The sequence below is a fragment of the Vombatus ursinus genome, unplaced genomic scaffold (genome assembly GCF_900497805.2).
Source record: "Vombatus ursinus unplaced genomic scaffold, bare-nosed wombat genome assembly UNPS02014781.1, whole genome shotgun sequence".
NCBI classification, from domain to species: domain Eukaryota; kingdom Metazoa; phylum Chordata; class Mammalia; order Diprotodontia; family Vombatidae; genus Vombatus; species Vombatus ursinus.
Genome location: NW_020954559.1, coordinates 41,845,806 through 41,865,594, shown reverse-complemented (window position 1 = coordinate 41,865,594; position 19,789 = coordinate 41,845,806). Strand labels below are relative to the sequence as shown.

Here is a 19,789-nt window from a genome sequence, read left to right as displayed (position 1 = left end):
GCGTCTGGGATTAGTGCATAGACAAAGAGAGAGCACGTGACCTAGGAAGTCAGGCCCAGATACCGGGAGGAGGCATCTGGGGTCAGTGCTACACAAAGGGAAGGTACGTGACCCAGGAAGTCAGGAAGGACACAGGAAGGAGGCGTCTGGGGTTGACATTGCATATAGGGAGGGGACTAAGCAAAGGGAACTTGTCCTCTGCCATCCCACTCCCACGTGGCACAGCCCCCTGCCTCAGGAGCACGTGCTCCGCTACTTCCTTGTATCCTGATCCTTCCCCAGCTTATCTCACATAGCACTGCCCACTGCCTCAGGGCTTCTCCGTATCCAGCCCATCCCAGTTCACCACAACTCCGCCTACCACAGCCCCTGCCTCGGGGGCGTGAGCTCCGGTTGCTTCCTAATACCCAGATCCTACCCCAATCTTGCCACAACCCTCACCTGGCAGCAGCCAACATCAGACCGCCCCTCACAATATAGAGTAGCACAGATATTCTGTGCCTGATCGGTTGTGTTTTTTGGTGCTTTGAATATCTACATGGACTGATTCTGAAAAATTTATAGATTCAGTTAAATAGTATATGTTATAAATACATTTTTATTATTAGTAGTATCATCACTTGAATGGAGCAAGTTCAGTTGTTTAGTACCTGAAATGGCAGATAATGTGTATAAGAATATCTAGTGAATACTTTTTGGTGTTGAGATATATAAATCTTTGTTAATATCCTGAACCTTAGATAAGTTCAGTACTTAAAAAGCCACAGTTCTCTCAGTTTTTTTCAGTTTCAACCTGAATATACCCAGTATTATCCCTGCCCAGTATATTCTCTACAAATGTTTGTGGCTGCCACAGAGTAGAAACTAACAGTGAAGTAGATAAAGTAGTAAATATCGATTGTCTTCAGCTAGAGGGAGGGAAGAGAGATATCACTGTAAAGAAAGGGGTTGGCAATCAGTACTGTTAACCTAACACTAAATCCTGTGGCCAACACTCAGTAACTTTATTCCACAGAATGATTGTATTTTTCTCTCTAATGTAGTTTTTGCCACCTTTGTTGGAATTATATTTCTTTGAATTTTTAAACTGAATATTTAATGGCTTTTTTTTTGTTAAAGAGAGTATATTCTGTTGTATAGGGACTGGATTTGAAGATCTTAGTTTTGTTCCTAGGTGTTTAAGAATGTATTCTTGACCTTTTCATGTCTAAATCTGTAAAATGGGATTAAGAATTATTTCCTATTCACCTTATTTAAGATGTGTACTAATTCTGGTATGGGGCAAGTGTGAACTTTCAATAATGTCTGATCCATTTTTCTGGTACATTATCTCTACTATGTTGAATAAATTTTCCATTCTCACCATAATAAAAAAAAATACTCTTCTGTCATCTTTCAACTTAGAGAGTCAATATATAATACTATAAATATTATTGAATGGAATGAGAGTGAAAGATATTTACTGTCTTACACTAAAGCAGCTCAATATACTTTTTGGCAGCTCTAATTATATTTTATTATTTTAAACTTAAAACTCATTTCATACCTAATTGTTTTTCAAATAATATGACCTTTTAAATATGGAATAAAACTGAAGGAATCTTTCAGTCTCATCCCATTCAATAATTATTTTTACTTCTCAAGAATCAGTAATGACAGGACAAATATTGGTATTTAAAAGGTGTTTTAAATGCATTTCCTAGAATGTGAAGTAAGAGCCATCTAGTGGTGTTAACTTATCTGCATAGTGGTCAGAGAACTTTTTTCCATTAAAAACCTATGATTATATTGTTTTGTACACTGCATTAGATAGTTGAGTATTGCAGTAAAGAAATCACTTCATGATTTGTATGTGTAGTTTTCTTTTTCTTTTCAGGTCTGTTGTTGATAGCTGTTGCTTGGTAATTTGGGTTCAGCTGTATATAAACCTGAATGATTTGAAGTATTCAGAGAATACTTTTGTTCATAGGTCACAATTAGCTTGACTAGAGAGGGATTTAACTTTGTGTCATTATTTAAATATGCTGTTCGTATTAAGACCTAGAAACTTTTCTGCTTTTAGGTAAGATGTTATTTAACATTTGAGTGGCAACATTGCATTTCAATACATTTTGCAGATAACCTCATTCTTATTTAGTATACTGAACTTCCAAGATATTTCCTAGGTGGTTTTGTCAAGAAATCCATTTGAGCACCTTTATTAAAAGGTATCACTTGAGGCCTTCAAGGTAAAGCTTGATGAACAGTTGTCAAGGATGTTGTAGAAGGGTACAGTAGTGTTGCATAAAATTAGAGAGGGTAAAGACCTATTAAATTTTATTTATATTCAGGTTCTAGATTGATTTTATACAGGTCAAGTACATTTTCCTGTCAGTTTTTGTGTTAGTTCATGAGATAACCTACTGTGTAATAATGTGTCATATACTGTGGTATAGCTTTTTTTACTGTAAGGTCTAATAGAAACTAATAAATCACTATTAAGTCAAGAACTGCCTATAGGTGATCATTCAGTACTGAATTATGTAACAAAGAAGATGGAAAGGTTAATCTCTTTTTTGAACACAAACTTTGGTAGCTATATAAAAAAATTAAAGATCCAAATTTTAGGTTATAGAGAAGAACAACTTTTAATGGATTTAGAACTCTGATCAACATAATGAAAGAACATGAATCCAAAAAAGTGAAGATGAAACAGTACTTGCCTACTGTCAGAAGGATGATGAACTTAAGGTACATTTTCAGACATGGCTACTGTGGGAATTTATTTTGTTGTAGTATGTAGATATATAATGCGGGATTTGTTTTTTAAGAGTTTTTTTTAATTGCTCATGAGAAGTGTTGAGGGAAAGACAGACTAATTTAAAAAATATTTGTTATTTGAACCCTCTCCCTCCCCTCCAGATTTCAGTTTAATAAATACTGTTGGTAGGCATTGTTTTCTCCCTTTTAAATGTGGAACGAAATTGATTTTTTCAACAAAATGATGAACTCAGAAGTTCAAGAGATTTATAGCATACAGGATAAAGAATCCAGCTCACCTATTTAAAAGGAAATCCTGTTCTAGTTGTCTTTTATCCTGACTACCTTTGTAAACTTCATTTCAGCACTCATTTCTTGAAAAGGATGACTGAATAATGTATTAATTGAAAATCTCTTAATAACAGATAAGTATCTTTAACTCAGTTAAATGTAGCTTAAGATATGTACTAAGACAAAGATACATACTATCAACCATTTTAAAAAGTAGAAAATTAGTGGTTATGAAATTGAACTTTCAGACTTAAATGCAAGGCAAACAAAGTTCAGTCAAATGTTTAGATTTTTGTTTTAGTGATGCCTGTGTGGGGGGTGTATAATTAAAATGCAAAGATGGAAATCATCTTTTATAAAGTCTCCTTTTCTTTTTTTTTTCAGCCTTAGTTAGATCTGATAAGTATTTATTGTGGCTCAGTCTTATGACTTTGAATTTGAAACTTCTTGAAATCAACTCCAGAATAATGATAAAAAATTAGAATTATATTGCTCTGGATAACTTTTTTTTTTAATAAATAGATTTTTATTAGTGCCTTTTTTTAACATTGCCTAAATTTATTTATTTATTGTTTCCCTTCCTTGAGAAGGATCCATCCTTTATGACAAAGAATCAAAAAATTCAGCAAAACCAATTAACACAGTAGAAAAAAAATCTGACTCCTTATATAGCATTCAACCAGTGTACATTAACTTCTGCAAAGGAGTTGGGAGGGGGAGATGTCTTTCATGTATCTTCTTTAAGACCAAACTTTTTCTTTATAACTTTGCAGCATTTAATTTTTATTGTTTTGTGGTGGTGGTTCTTTTTGTTAACATTGTTGTAGTCATTGTGGATATCATTTTCCTGACCTTGCTTACTTTACTTTGCTTTAGTTCATATAGATCCTTCCATGCTTCTTGATATTCATCTTATTCATAATTTCATACAACACAGTAATATTTCATTATATTTATGGACCACAGTTTGCTTAGCCATTCTCGATTCAGTGGGCATCTATTTTGTTTCCAGTTCTTTGCTTCCATGAGAAGTGTTGCTACAAATGTTTTAGTGTGTACAGAACTTTTCTTTTTTTTGGCAGTGACCCCTTTGGGGTATATGCCTATCACTGAAATAGCTCTGAGGAACTTCTCTATCAAGTCGACAGAGACTGAGAATAGGCATTTGAGAGGACATTTAATCATTGATAAGTATATTTTGGGAGAATTTTGAGCATGAGAAAACTTTTAAGTACAAATTACATTTCTGATCAGAGTGATTATGTGATAATATTAGGATATTGTTAAGACAGTTTTACGTTATATTTTCCTTTTAAAAGAGGCACAGAATCTAAGAGTTGGAGAAGAACTCAGAGACTGCCTAGTCTAATCTGTACCTGATAATAATAGTTAACATTTATATAGCACTTTAAGGCTTGCTTTACATTTGTTATCTCATTTGATCCTCACAATATCCCTGTGAAGTAGGGGCTATTATTACCACCTTGTACATGAGAAAAATGAGGATGAGGAAATGGAATGAGGAAAACAGATTAGGAAACTGAACTGAGAGACATGGAATGACTTGCTCAGAGTCACATAGCTCATTGGTGCTTGAGGCAGGATTTGAACTTAAGTTTCCTGACACTATGTCTAACGCACTATCCATTGTGCCACCTAAGTGCCTCTCATCTTCAGCATGCCTCCTAGCTGACCCACCTGCTGCAGCATCTCTTACTAGTGGTCATCTAGCCTTTAATTGATGATCTCCAGTGAGGGGGAGCCCACTATTTCCTGTGACAACTTGTTCCCATTTTTGGGAAGGTCTAATGCAAGGGCTTTTTTAACTACCTTTGTATCATGGACGACTTTGGCAGTCTGATGACCCTTATGGAACCATTTCCAATAATGTCTTTTGATAAATAAAATATGTATAGTTATCAAAATACTCACAAATCCCAGAAAGAACACTTGGTGGTGTTCTAATTGTTGAGAATTTTATAAAAATTTCAAGCCTAAATCTGTTGTTCTACAACTTATACTTGTTGCTCCCACTACTACATTCTGTCCAAGCAGAACAAATCTAATCCCTCTTCCATATGAAAGCCTTTCAGATATATGAAGGAAACCTCTATGTCTTATTTTCTCCAGTTTAAACATCCCCAATCCCTTCAGATGATTCTCATATGTCATGTTCTATAGTCTTTTCAACATTCTGGTTAGTAATGCTTGGAAAGCCTCTATTTCATTAAAGATTCATTTTTTTCCTCTTTAGAATTATACTCAATTTGACTAAGTAAGATATTCTTGGTTGTAAAAATAGTTATATTCATGTAGCCTTTGTCTTCTGGAACATTGTGTTCCAAACTCTCCGTTCTTTTATCATGGTTGTTTCTAAATCTTGCTGTGATCCTGACTGGCTCCTTGGTATTTACATTCTTTCTTTCTAGTTGCTTGTTTGTGTGTGTGTGTGTACGTGTGTACTATTTTTTTGGTTATGATTTTTAGATAGTCTGATAATTCTTAGGTTTTCTCTCCTTAAGTGACCTATTTTCCAGGTCACTTGTTTTTGATAATATTTTTATTACATATTTTTTCAATTGGGTGATTTTATGTATATGTCTTATGTCTCATTGACTCATTTTCTGTTTGTCTAATTTTGATTTTCAGGGCATTCTCTTGAGTGAGGTTTTCCAACATCTGTTCTAAGACATCAGTTTTCCTTACTTTTCTTTCCTCTGTAGATACTGCATTTTAAATCCATTATTCCATTTTTTCTAGGTAGTCTTGTAGTCTTTTTGGCCAGGACATTTTTTTTCCTTGGATTTTAATTGGACTTGTTTTGAGGTCACTCTTTTCCTTGGGGTTTATCCTTGGGCATCTCTCAGTCCACGGTATTTGCTCATAGTGTTTGATGTTTTCCTTGGTTTGTCCGTCTCAGCAGCTTCAGTGTCTAGATTGGGGCAGGGAAGACCTGGGCAGGGATGGCCTGTGCTGGGGTCACACCTTGCTCCTGCCCTCTTGAATTGAGTGACAGGCCTTGTGTGGTTCTGAGTGTAGTGGTCAAGACTAGGTTCTTCCTTCAAGGGTTTCCAGGGCTGCTTAGGCCATGGGCTCTACTTAGGTCCTTCTTACTGCCACAGGGATCCTGGGATGCCCTCTATGTTAGACTTTGCCTGGGGCGCCCTTCCCCCTGCTGCTGGGCTCAGGGGTTGCTAAGTCTGGGCTACTTCCATGATGTTTCTTACCAGGTGGCTTCCAGTCCTGTCTGAGGCCCTTCACGCTGACTACTGGGCTCTGGCGCTACTGCAGTAGTTCCTAGACTGACCTCCTTCTGTAGAGCCTTGTTATTATTCAGGGCTGATCTCTCCCTAGAACTCTTCTCCTGGCTCAGATGTAGGCCTATCCCTTCTAGACTATGCTGAATTACCCTCTCCAGTTACCCTGGGGCCACTTTATTTCATACTTATGACCTGCAATGACTTAACTACGTAAAAATTCCAGTAGTCCTTCTGTGCACCCCTGGGCATGGTATGGAGGAGTCTCCTGGTGATTCTTCTTTTTTTTTTTCTTTACAAGTTAATGGTATACTTTAGTTTTGTTGTTGTTTAGTTGTTTTCAGTCGTGTCCGACTCTTCATGACCCCATTTTGGGGTTTTCTTGGCAAAGATATTGGAATAGTTTGCCATTTCCTTTTTCAGCTCATTTTGCAGATGAGGAAACTGAGCAAACAGGATTAAATGACTTGCCCAGGGTTGCACAGCTGTCTCAGGCTACATTTAAACTCAGATCTTCCTGACTCAGGCCTGGCCTTCTACCCACTTTGCCACCTAGCTGCCCGGGGTAGTAGTTGTCCAAGTCATCTTATATAAGCACAGGTAATGGGGGTGGCAGGTGTTTGGAGACCTGAAAAGAGAAATAGCTGCTGTGGGACAGTATGCAGGGCATTTCTTTATCCATAGGGTTTTATCTGAGTTTGAATTCTCTCCATTTCAGTGTGTGTCCTGGCTGAAATCTTCACATTCATTAATTTTATAAGGCATTGACATTCAAAAGACTTCACCATGAACATTTTTAGTTAAGGCTCTGCCAACTTTTAGTAATTGACATGTTGTTTTCTGACTGCTTGCATATTATTTCCTATAATTTGTCCTAGAATTCTGCTTGTAATAGCAAGATTTCTGGTGTGTACTTTACAGGATCTTCCATCTTAGAATTTTTTGAAAAGTGGAATATTTGCCCATCTGTCCTGTGAGTGCCATTCTTCTTCTACCAAATCTTTTAGAAAGTGATGGTAGTGGCTCATCAGTTTCCAGCACTCTGGGATATAGTTGTCTAGATCTGGTGATCTGAACTCTTTGAGGGCAGCTAGATGCTGTTTGACAGCCTGCTCACTTATCTTGGCTTTCTATTACATATTAACATTTTTGTTAGTCTAAAGATCATTCCTTTTGGAAAAGAAAATAGAAGCAAAATAAGAGTTAAATAATTTAGACTGTCTGTTGTCATCCCATAAACCCTGAAAAGCAATCCTTGTTTGATCAATAAAATTTTTCTAAAAGTAGCTAGAATATTTAAATAGTTACTAGTTGCATTGAGTTATTTTGATTATATTTAAGAATATGGCAGTACTGGTTGTAATGCTGTGGACATTGTAGAACCTCAAAAAAAAAACCCCTCTGAATAGAGAAGTAAATGATAATCCCCGCCCTTTTCCCTTCTGTCTTCTCAACAATTATAACAGATTATATTATATTGTGCCACCTTGGTTTCATGAAAAAATGGCCCTTCTGATACTGTTTATGGATAAAGTCTTGCTAAAATACATAGGACTAGAGGCTTCAGAACGAGTTGACTATGTAAGTTGGTAGGAGGGTAGAGAGAATGCTGTTGTTATTGTTGTTTGACATGCAAATGAAATTAATAATTTAATTGAGGGAGAACAAAGAGAATGCTAGGTATGAACTAGAGGAAGTGTTTGGAGTTGACCAGATGTAAAGCCCTAGAAAGATGGCAACTGGCCCTATGACCAGGTTAGGGCTAGTTAGGAAGTCAGCCTTTGGAATAAGAGACTTGGATATAACTGATAATTCTGTTCTCTGTAAATATGTGGGAGTCTTTTTTACCCCCTTTCCACAATAAAGAACTTTTGAAAAACTGTATCAGACCTCGAGCATACTAAGTAAGGGAGAAGGAAGGGGACATATGCAATGGGAGTAGGAAGAGAATTGGTGACAGTAGTAGTGATACAGTAAAGCAGAGAACAGAAAAGAAATAAAACCTCAGGTAGGATTGGGCTGGGATGTCCAATTTTCAGAGATGAATCTCTTTCTGTAGAAGGCTGTCTCCTCACAGATATTTTGAAGTAAATATATATCATGATTTAACATGCCATTCACCTGAAATTAGAGTGGGTGGTGGAGTGAAAATTCAAGCAAAATGAGAGAGTGAGGTGGTTTTTTTGTTTTGTTTTGTTTTTTGGACATAGCCTGTATAGAAATTAGTTTTGCTTGACTATACATATTTGTAAGAGGGAGTAGGAGGTAGAGGGGAAAGATGGGAGGAGGAGAATATGTGGTCTTGAAAATAAAGTTGAATTTTTTTTTTAAAAGTAAATGTATAATTTTTGCTTTTGGGTAATGTTTTCTTGAGAGTAGCCATTTATGGCCATGGCTAGTTCAGTGTGTTGCAGTTGTAGTTTTTAAAATTAGATGCAATTCTCAAATGATGGAAAGAGCACTGGACTTTATAGGAGTTAGGAGACATGGGTACTAGCATTGGCTCCCTAACTAGCTATGTGACCTTGTGATGATTGTTTAACCTGTCTGTGCCTCAGTTTCTTTATCTATAAAATAAGATTATTTTACTAAATGATCTCCAAGAACTTTCCAGCTTTAAAATTCTATTATTCTGTGCTCTGAGGTCATGTTTTTACAAAGATAGAATGCTGATACATATAGTAAGTCTGTGTTAATCCATTTTGACTTTACTTTGGTTAGAGATCGTTAGATGTTTTATCCTAAGACTAGACCATTAATTACAAATTTTTAGATTAGATTTTAGTTTCTAAGGAGAATTTCATCAGAAGGCACATAATAACATATTAAATACTTATAATTACATCTATATTGTGGATAATTGTGAATTAAATATAATTAAATGTTCCTATATGTCTGTGTAATGTGAATATTACATTCAATTGAAAGGTATATGCACAGGGTAAAATTTTCATGTGGAGGTATCATTTGCCACATTAGGTCCTGCCAAATGCAGAGAAATATTTTTTGTTCTTCAGAGCTAATATCCAGAGAACTTTGAAAGAGTGCTATTAGTAGCATAAATGTCGAATTGTTTTTAACATGTGATAGAGTATTAACAAAATACTTAGTTTTGCTTAAGGAAGCAAATTTAAGTTTGATTTGCAAAAAACTTCCTAACAAACTATTTAAAAGAATGGACTCCTTCAAGAGATTGTGGGTTCTACCTCATTGGAGATCTTAAGGAAAGGTTGGATGATGACTTGTTGGAGAATATTGTAAAAGGGATTCTTTTTCAGCTCTGAGTTGCACCTAGTGACCATTGATATTCCTTTTAACTCTGAAATTCTGTGTTTCTTTGATAAGGGAAAACTTTCTAACAATTAAAGTTGTATGAAAATAGAGAAGCTGCCTTGCTTTATGTAGTGAGGCTCTCATCACCATAGATCTTCATCTGGTTTTGTAGATGGGAATCATAATTTGGGAAGAATAAATAACTTAGTAGTAGTATTTTCCAACTCTAAGATTCTTTGAATCTTGGTATTTTGTGAAGTCTATAAATTCTATAATATTTCTATGAACTTTTAAGTTTTGAAATGGAAAGAAAAATAAGGCAAGGCATAGCTATCAAGGAGTTTATAGAGAAATGGTATCTACATATAAAATTCAGAAAGCAATATGCTGCAGGAGACAGAGACTCAATCTGGAGCCATGGGAGTTGTTTGTATCTTGGATTTCCAGTTTACTATTTATGTCATCTTGGGCAAGTCAGCTTAACCTCTCTAATCTTTGGTTTTCTTACCTGTAAAATAAGGGGGTTGGACTAAAGTGTCCTTTACAGCTCCAAATCTATGGACAAGTAACTAAAGCACGATGAAGCATCATATGTACCTAGTAGTATAAACAAAGCGATTAAGAGTTTCAAGGAAGGAAAGATCATGGCCAGCTCACTGATGGACAAGCTATCTTTTACTTCTTTGTATTCCCCTCACACAGTTCCTTTCATATAGCATTCAATGAATGTTTATTAATGTTGAAATCTATAGTACCATCCTTTCTTTTTCTTAGGTTTGCTGAGCTACTTCAGCTTCAGTTTGACTCATCCTAGAGATCAGGAAACTGAAATGGCTTTCCTTTCCTCACCCTCTTAGGTGAGAACCTTTTCTTATATTTTACTGAAAAAATTGGGGCAGTTAACCAAGAGTTCTCTCTCTTCCCCTCCTCGTTACCTTTCTCTTTTACCTCCATCTCATATGAAGAGGTGACTTCTCTTTGCTAAGGCTAATTCCTCATCATGTACAAGTGATGCCATTCCATCATATTTTCTCCCAGCAGACTGCCTCTTTTTTCATCCCCACTTCCACTTCTTTTCAATCTCTCCTCATCTACTGGCTGCTTCCTTATTGCCTACAAACATTCCCTTTCCTCAAAACCCTCTTCCTTGATTCATCCATCTCCACCAGTTGTAGTCCCACGTATCTCCTACATTTTGTGGCTAACCTGCTTGAGAAGGCCATCTACAATAGGTACCTCCACTTCCTTTTTTCTGTCTTCTTAACACTACATTCTGGCTTCCAGCTTCATTATTCAATGGAAAATGCTCTCTCCAAAGTTATTAATCTCTTAATTACCAAATCTAAAAACTTCTTAATCCTCATCCTTTTTGACCTCTCTATAGCTTTTGACAGTGTTGATCAACTTCTTCCCCTTGAAACACTCTTTGCCTTAGTTTTTGGAGCACTACTCTGACAGCTCCTTCTCAGTCTTTTTTGGTGAGTCTTCATCTAGGTCATGCTTGCTAACTATGAGTGTCCCATAGGGCTCTGTCATAGGCCCTCTTCTTCCTCTATACTTTTTCATTTGGTAATCTTATCACCAAGTGAATTTAAGTGATTAAATTATTATCTCTATGCTGATGAAACTCATATCTTTATATCTAGTCTTAACCTTTCTTAAACTCTCTTAGAAATCTGAAAACTTAACACAAAACTCAACGATTTTTGCCCCGGCTCCCCTCTTCCTAACTGCTGTACTACTGTTGAGGGCACCATTATCCTTCAGTCCTCCAGGTTTATAACCTAGGTGTCATCCTTGTCTCTTCACTCTCTGACACTACCACCACTCCACCACCCCCAATCACTTCATACCTGGTCTGCTGCAATAACCTGCTGGTTGGTCTCCTTGCCTCGATTCTGTCCCAATTCTCGATATCTTATACTCAGCTGTGATAGTGATCTTTTTAAAAGAAATGTATGATCATGTCACCTCTTCCTACTCATTGAACTCCACTGGCTCCCTGAGGCCTCCAGAATCAGATTTAAAATCTTCTGTTTGGTTTTTAAAGCCCTTTATAACCAGATCTGCACCCCACCCAGTCTTCTTATACTTCCCCCTTCCCCTGCCTCCCATGTACTCTTATACAAGGTTGTTCATCTTCTGACTCAAGGCATTTTAACTGGCTGTCCCCCATGCATGGGATTTTCTCCCTCTTCATCTTAGCCTCCTAGAATCCTTCAAGTCCCGATTAAAATCTCATTTTCCATAGGATGCCATTCCCAATCCGTCTTAATTCTGTTCATTATTTCCAATTTATCCTGTATGTAGCATGTTTATGCCTAATTATTTGCATGTTATTCTTCCCATTGAATTGCCTTCCTCCTTGCAAGCAGGACTACTTTTGGCCTTTCTTTGTATCTCCAGTGCTAAGCAGTGTCTGGCACGTAGTACGTACTTAATAAATGTTTATTAACTAATTATTGACTGATTTCAGATGTGATAGAAAACTATTTTATATTCTTAAAAACTGAATCTCCTCCTGTCAGTTTCAAAATTCATCTCATTTTGGCACTTAGCATATACTGCTTCCTGCCAGTTTGATCCTTTAGAAACAGAGATCAGAGTTGTTTAGTTTTCAGGTACTCTTGAGACCTTGCTTGTCTCTGACTTGTGTATTTGTTAGAGAAAGTCTTTGAAAAGTGGCAGGTGTTTTCAAGCTAGAGTCCTAGTTTCCTGTTTATTTAAAATTTGATTTAACTTTTGAAGATTAGGAAGAATTGATCTAGCAGATTAAACATAATACTAATTAAGTTCCTATAATTAATCTATGGTCTGGGCAAATGTATATCAGGCGGTTTGCCATGTTTTTCTCTTGCTTCAGTCTTAGAAAAATCACTTAATGATGTGGAGGAGAACCTTTGTAATGTGTTATTTTTTACAAGAAATATTGCCAAAATTGTTTGGATAATTCTTTCTGACTTAATAAAAACAATTGTGAGAAGGCATTTCTGACTTAAAGTTGATTGATTCCATTAATTGATACGGAGATTAAAAACTGATTACATCTTTGTCAGTAAATTTCAAAAGAGTGACCCTGGACAGTAACACCTATTAATGCTTTTGTAAGATATTTAACGTAACTAACTGATTATTTACAGATTAGTGGCTTGTGAATGTGTATAGTGAGTGCAAACATTGCAGATTTCATTTACATTTGCTTAGTTGATACTGAAGTAGTCAATTATCAATTCAAATTCTATTCCAGAATGAGTATTTTCTGTTTTTCTTTGCAATTAGTAAGATCAGCTAATAATAATAATATTTATATAGCACTTGAATTTACAGAGTGCTTTACATACAATGTGTTTTTTGATTACAACAGTCTTGTGAGGTGGCATATATTATCATTCCTTTGCTTTGTTTTTTACAGAAGGCATGTATTTGTTTGTGGCAATAATGAGTTATGATGTGCTTGATCTTCAGTAGGTTGTCCAGGATAATGTTAGTTATGTTCTATTCTCAGTCATCTCTCCACATTCCATATGATGACACTCATCTTACATGAGACCCAGCCTAGCTAATTTGGGAGAAGCTCATCACCCTCAGGCTGCTCTCAGGGTACTGATTTTTCACCACAAGTCTTGAAAGTCATCCACTAAATAAGATGAGTGGTGAGCTGCATTGGTGGAGGGAATATCTGCACCAGTGAAATCACAGATTGTTAAATATTGTGTTGTTTCAGGGTTTATAGTAGATCACACATTGCTTGGTTACATATAAATGTTTTAGCTAATAATTATGTAGCAGTTTTAAAGTTTAATTAAAATAAAGTCAAACCCCTGCTTAACTGTGGACATGCTGTGAGCAAGTCATCTTGAAAGCATTACTCTGAGTAGGAATTTTTTGTTTTTTCAAGTTCTTTTTGTGTTACAGCTTCTTTGAATGAAGTTTGTGTAATCATCCTGTTCAAAATTCCGTAATATGTTTCTAAGAGGAAATGGTTAGAGATTTCTGAAGTAGCATCATAGCTGTTTATGAGTGTTATACATATATTTTTTTCATCCTCACAATGTATTTGTGAGGTAGGTGTGATTATATCCCTATGTTATAAAAGAAGAAACTGAGAGTCAGAGCTGTTAGGTGCCTTGCTCCTTCTCCCACAGCTGGTTAGTTCTAGAAGTAAGATCTAAACCCAGGTCTTGCATGATTCCAAGTCTAACATTCTTTTTATTGTGCTATACCATGTTTTAATACTTAGATCTGACTTGGGTCTGATTTTCATCTTGACTTAAACCATCATTGTTATAATTAGATAGCTTTTACAGAGTGCCTGTTATGTGCCAGGCACTGTGCTAAGTGCTTTACAAAATATCTTACTAATTTTCACAACAATCCTAGGAAAAAATGCTATTATTGTCCCCATTTCACAAGTGAAGAAACTAAGGCAAACAGGTTAAGTGACTTTCACAGGGTTACATAGGTAAGTAAGTCTCTGAGGGAGGATTTAAACTCAGGTTTTCCTAACTCCAGTCCTAGAGCTCTAGCTCCTTTGCCACCTTACTGTCATTTTGCTCTGAGAATGCCAAAGAGATAGAAACATTTTTACAAAATAACAAATTGAGGCATGAGTGCTTTATACCACATACAAGCATAGACATAGCTTTTAAAGGCTGTAATAAAGTATGAATCTAGTGAGTTATTGACAGACTGGTGATTCCACATATGTGGAAACAGCTGCATTATAGAAGAGCTTCCTGACTGCTGACATACTTTTTATGACCAAAGAACTTATCAAATTAGACAACTATGCATTAATACATTTACTGTTTTCAAAATACAGAGGAACTTGATTTTACAAGGGAAATAGTAACTCTGCTGGGTGTGGTGGTGCACACCATCACTGCAGCCCTTGCTACTACCATGGAGGCTTGGCAGCTCTAAGCTTTGGCAGATCTTTTGAGCTTGGGAATTCCAAACTGCAGTGGGCTAAGCCTGTCCGGTGTCTACACTAAACCTAGCATCAATATAGTGAGCCACAAGGTTGCCTGAGGAGAGGTGAACAGCCTGGTTTGGAAACCTAGCAATTCAAAGTTCTCATGCTGATCAGTCGTAGGATTGGGTCTGTGCATAGCCTCTGCACGTCCAGCCTGGGTGAGCTAAGAAAACTCAGTCTTTAAAAGTAAAAGTAACTGGCAAATATTTAAATAGATACATTCTCCTTTTCTACATCCTGCAGTCTAAATAATGATACCATATTAAATAAAAACTTTTAATTCATTAGCATTAAAGATTAGAGCAGGAGGGGACCTTTTTTAGGAGTCCAGCTTCTTCATTTTATAGATGAGCATCCTGAGGCTCTCAGAGAGTGAAGTTGCTTACTTATGGTCACGTGAATAGCACAGCTGTTGTACAAGCCTAGGTCCTCAGACTCCAAAGCCAAGCACTCTTTCCACTCTACCACAGTGCTTCTTGCTGAGATGTTCAGGAAACTTAGTAGGTTTTATAACTAATATGCTTTGAAAAGTTTGTCTCGGTACCATGCCTATCTAAGTGAGAATTTTATGTCTTAGTTTAAGTAGCACAAAAATACTCTTAATAATGTTCTATCATAAGTAAAATATTGGTGTGATAAATTTTCAGTTCTATCTTTACCATTAATTTTTGTTGGCAAGGCCTTTTCCATGCTTCAGAGAATTTCTCTGAAATTATTAGACTAATAATTTTTCATTCTAAAAACAGAATTTGCATCAAATGTTGTTAGCAGGGGTAAAAGTTGAAATTAGAAAGTAAAAGAATCAAGCTCCACGATTTAAGAAATTAAGGTTTGAAGGTTTTTTTTTTAACTTGCATACATTTTTATAGCACTTAGAATATTTTAAGACAAGTTATTTTGAAAACTGCAAAGTTTAAACATTATAGCTAAATGCCACAAAGCATAAGATTCTTAGTTATGTTTTTTTCCCCACTGTAGTTTATCTCTTCAGGGGCAGCTAGGTGGGATAGTGCATAGAGCATTGGGCTTAGAGTTAGGAAGACTCATCTTCCTGAGTTAATCTGACTTCAAACACTTACTAGTTGTGTAACCCTGGGCCACTAAACCCAGAATCACTTGATTTTGTTTACCTCAGTTTCCTCATCTGTAAAATGATCTGGTGAAGGAAATGGCGAAGTACTTCACTGTCTTTGCCAGGAAAACCCCAAATGGGGTCACGAAGAGTTAGACATGACTAAAGCAACATAAAAACAAAAATATCTGCTTCAGTGGTTTTAGCATAGGGATCTGAAGACAGTTCAATATTCTTCCCTCACCTTTAAAGGACCTTTGAAATCTTCACTTTTAAAAATATACATATATTCTGGCTACTAAAAATTGCCGATGTCCTTGGTTTTCTTCCATTTTGCTAGTAATGCTAGAAAGTTCACTTGATAATGTTTTGAATTTTACTATGGTAATTTATTTTGTGATATTCTCAAGTTCCGTATATGTTACTCACTCTAAGTCCCAGTTGCTTATGTATTTTCTTTTTCTCTCCCTACCTTTTCCCTTTCCCTTTTCTGTCTCTCTATCTATATTTGTGTATATATATAGTATACATATCTATATATATGTATAGATATGTATATCTATATATATGTATATGTATATACATATTCACATTCACATAGAGATACACACATATGTTTATATGCATATCCTTCATAAGGTTCTGTTCTCTTTCAACAGTTCACTTTAACAAACATTTAAGTGCCAAGTATGGTACTAGGGAAACAAAGATGGTGGTGATGATGATGATGATGATGATGATGATGATGATATTAGCTAATATTAGCATAGTGCTGCTTTGTATGCTCCAGGCATTGTGCTAAGTACTTTACAAATACTATCTCATTTGATCCTCACTATAATCTTGCAAGGTAGGTGCTGTCATCCTATTTTACAAATGAGGTAACTGAGGCAAACAGAGGTTAAGTGTGCCCAGGGTCACACAGCTAGGAAGTGTCTGAGGCGAGGTTTGAACTCAGGTTTTCCTGACTTCAGGCCTTGCATTCTATCCACTGAGGTAAAGACAGAAATGATAACAATACCTGTCTTTCTAGTAGCTTACATTCTGTTAAGAAGAAACAATGTATGCAGATAAGTAAATAAAAATTAATTTCTGGGGTGAGGGGATTTTTGAATTTTAATAATTTTGGTTTTTATAGTTGTAAACTCTGGAATATTGATTTAGAGGTAGAAGGTACCTTAGAGATAATCTGATTTAGTCACTTCATTGTACATATTCATTTCAGTTAAGTTCAGCAGATATTTATTAGACACCTATTTAAAATGTCAGGTACATGGGGATACTAAGCGCTGGGAATACAATGACAAAAAAGTCTTTGCCATCAATGAGCCCACATTCTACTGGAATAAATACAAAGTAATTTGAAAAAAGAAACGAGCTGATTGTGAGGGGAGTCAGTAAAAGCTTTGTGTAATAGGTGGCACTTGAGCTGTGCTTCGAAGGAAACAAGATTCTGTGGGTGGAGATGACATGGCAATGGCTTCCTGACAAGGGACACCACTGTGCAAGGGCATGACATGGAAGGGTGGATATGGGGAATGGCTAGCAAGCCAGAGTGCATGAAGGGAAGTCATGTGATACAAGACTAGAAAGGGGACATAGCGACCAGACTGTGACTAGATTTGAACGTCTAGAGTTTTGTATTTTATGCTAGAAACACTAGGGGGCCATTGAAGGATTTTTAGTACAATTGTGACATGGTCAGATCTGTGTTTTAGGAATATCATCTTCACAATTACTCAGAGAATGGATTTGGAAAGAGACTAGGGGAAGGAAGACAAATTAGGAGGTGGTTGTGTGATAAAGGCCTAAACAAGGTAGAAGCTGAATGAGTAGAGGGAAGGTAACTGGACGTTGGAGTTGAGGGAGATGGAAGAGTCAGGATGGCGCCAAATGAATTTTCTTCTCACATCAGTTTCAACTTTGCTGGCCATAGAACTCTGTTCACCTCCTGATCTGCAGTAGTGTTTTTTCATTTTTTGTAGAATTTCAAATAAAAATATGTTATTGTATAGTTGTTTCAAGCTTTAACAAATTTACTTTTAAATACTGCTTACATGTTGTATCTACAGAACTTGAACCTGATTTATTTACTTAAGCATTTTTATTTAAAGTTTTGAGTTCCAAATTCTTTCCTTTCCTCTCTCCCTTCCCCTCTCTGAGACAGTAAGCAATCAGATATAGGTTATACATGCTGCAACCTGATTTATTAAAGTTTTTAAATATACCAAGTCTTTATGAATACACTCTATAGTTGATATATTTTCTGATATGTGATCTGCTATTCATTTATTGATATGCATGATATCACCTCTCTTATTTTGATCAAACACCATGACCAAACAAAAGGTCCTTTTCTTTATATGTATATATAAGTATACATCTTATTCACACCTCCTGCTGAAACCCAAAATTTATAAATTAAACCAGATATTCCATAAAAATTGTTTTAAATGTTGGTCATTCCCCCTCACTGTCTCACACTGTACCAACATGTTCCTGTGACTTGACCCCCATTCCTAGAATACACCCCCTTTTCACTTTAACCCCTTAAATTCTTTGTGTACTTCAGGGACCTTTTTGTGTGCTGTCACTCTGGTGCAAGCCCTCCTCACTTCATGCCTGCCCTGTTGCAGTAGACAGCTGGTTGGTTTGCCCACCACAGGTTTCTGTATTTCAGCCCATCCTCTCCTCATTTGTAAAAATGATTCTCCTAAAGTCTGACCATGTTACACACACCCCCATACCCACTCATTTAACTCTGCTGGCTTTCTGTCACCTCTAAGATCGAATTTTAAAACCTCTCTTTGGCATTCAAAGCCTTTCATAACCTTCACCCTGCGTCCTCCAGTCTTCTTACACCTTATACCCCCACTGTGACACTAACTTTCTTGTTGTTCCTCAAAGAAGACACTGTCTCAACTCCAGACTTTTTTGCTGGCTATACCCCTGTGTGTGGAATTCTCTCCTTTCTCTTCTTGGCATCATGGCTTCCTTCAAGTGCCAAATAAAATTTCACCTTCAACAGGAAACCTTTCCCAACCTCTCCTAATGCCTATTGATTATTTCTATTTTATCTTGTATATAGCTTGTTTGTATATACTCCCCCATTGGATTGTGAACTCCCTAAGAGTAGGGATTGTTTTTGGCCTTCCCTTGTATCCCTTGCACTTAGCACAGTATCTGGAGGCATAATAGGCCCTTCATAAATGTTTGTTGACTTACTGATGCCTTCTACTGGAAGCCCTTCATGATTCTTCCCTCTGATTCATGTCCCCTCCTTCCTCAAATTATTTCATGCTTATCAAACAACAGTGCCTTCTATATGCTAGGCATTCTTGGAGGCACTGAAGATACAAAGAATGACATGGTCTCGACTCATAATGGGTTTACATTCAGATGGAGGAAATGAAATGCATATAAAAATATAGCATAAATATAAAGTTACTAAATACTTTGACATACACTAGTCACACACACCGAATAGTTGAAGACAAAAGTAGTTAGTGTGGGAGGACACTAAGGGGATCAGGAAAGGCTTCTTGTTGAAGCTGGTGCCTTCGGGGCATCCTCAAGGATGTGAGGGACAGCTAGTACCGAGGCATAGAGACAGAGAGACAGGAGGCTAGGGAGGTGGGAGGAATGTCCAGTGAACCTGGAAAGATAGCTTGGGCCAGTTTGTGTAGGGCTTTAAAATCTAAACAGGAAAGTGTATTTTATCCCAGAGGCAACCTGAAGCCAATGGAGTTGGCTGTTGAGTCGGGGATTCACATGGTCAGATCTGGGCTTATGTAACATTACTTTGGCAACTATGTATAAAATGGAGTAGAATATTCAGATCCTTGAAGTAGGGGCATCAATTAGGAGGCTGTTGAAATAATCAGGGTGGGAAGTGTTGAGGGCCTGAACTGAGGTTATAACTTTGTCACTGAAGGTTGGAAACAATTTTAGAGATTTTGTTGTTCAGTTTATCAATAAAGGAACTTTGGATTTTTAAAAACAGAAGAGATTTCAGCCAGTAACAAGTTATTGGGTAAGTAGTACTTGGAAAAATTGTGAGGTAATTGAAGTTCCTTATTAAGTTTTCTCTAATTCTTTTAATTTATTCTTAAGGAAATTTCATAGCATTAACAAGGGAAATTCGGTTTATTGGCTTAGGTTAATTGAAGAAGAAGCCTTTGT

The 19,789-nt window shown here is 36.6% G+C and overlaps 1 protein-coding gene across 5 annotated transcripts in view; it reads left to right on the top strand.

Annotated features, from left to right (window-relative positions):
* LOC114046283 (coiled-coil domain-containing protein 138-like) overlaps positions 1-19,789 on the top strand; it is a 67,954-nt gene that overhangs the window by 44,878 nt on the left and 3,287 nt on the right. The gene's annotated exons all lie outside the window — the stretch shown is intronic.